Below are 916 nucleotides of genomic sequence, written 5' to 3'. Positions count from 1 at the left end.
CACCTGGGGTCACCTGGGGACACCCACAGGCACCCAATGGGTCACCTGGGGTCACCTGGGGACACCCACGGGCACCTGGGGGCACCCACTGGTCACCTGGGTTCACCTGGGGACACCCACAGGTCACCCAATGGGTCACCTGGGGAGACCCAGAGTACACCTGGAGTCCCCTGGGGTCACCTGGGGCCACCCACGGACCGCTGGGGGTCACCTGGGGCCACCTGGGGACACCCAATGGGTCACCTGGGGAGACCCAGAGTACACCTGGAGTCCCCTGGGGTCACCTGGGGCCGCCCACGGGCACCTGGGGTCACCTGGGGACACCCACGGGTCACCCACTGGGTCACCTGGGGTCACCTGGGGCCACCTGGGGACACCCAATGGGTCACCTGGGGAGACCCAGAGTACACCTGGAGTCCCCTGGGGTCACCTGGGGCCGCCCACGGGCACCTGGGGGTCACCCGTGTCCCCGCCCCGCGCCGGGGGCTCCGGCAGCGCCCCCAGGTGGCGCCCGGCGCCGCTGCCGCGCGCACGGCCCAGTGGCCTAATGGACAAGGCATCAGCCTCCGGAGCTGGGGATTGTGGGTTCGAGTCCCACCTGGGTCGGGCGGCCGCAGTTTTACCGGGGGGAGATTTGGGGAGTTTTGGGGGGATGTGGGGAGTTTCTGGGGGAATTTGGGTAATTTTGGGGGAATTTGAGGAGTTTTAGGGGAATTTTGGGGGAATTTGGGGAGGTTTTGGGGGGGTTTGGGGAGTTTTGGGGGGGATTTGGGGGGGGGATTTGGGGAGTTATGGGGGAATTTGGGGAGTTTTTGGGTGGAATTTGGGGAGTTTTGGGGGGATTTCGGGCAGTTTTTGGGGGGATTTGGGGAGTTTTGGGGGAAATTGGGGAGTTTTGGGGGGATTTGGGGAATTT

At 65.3% G+C, this 916-nt stretch overlaps 1 non-coding gene across 1 annotated transcript; it reads left to right on the top strand.

Annotated features, from left to right (window-relative positions):
* The first annotated feature begins 533 nt into the window (after nucleotides 1-533).
* TRNAR-CCG (transfer RNA arginine (anticodon CCG)) lies at nucleotides 534-606 on the top strand. The gene has a single exon. It is a non-coding gene; the product is annotated as a tRNA-Arg (tRNA).
* The last annotated feature ends 310 nt before the right edge of the window (nucleotides 607-916 follow it).

Source organism: Chamaea fasciata, unplaced genomic scaffold (genome assembly GCF_029207755.1).
Source record: "Chamaea fasciata isolate MVZ Bird 193981 ecotype frontalis unplaced genomic scaffold, bChaFas1.0.hap1 SCAF_1, whole genome shotgun sequence".
In the NCBI taxonomy this organism is placed as follows: Eukaryota; Metazoa; Chordata; class Aves; order Passeriformes; family Sylviidae; genus Chamaea; species Chamaea fasciata.
The sequence above is the reverse complement of the archived record's forward strand: the minus strand, read 5'-3'. Positions and strand labels throughout refer to the sequence as shown.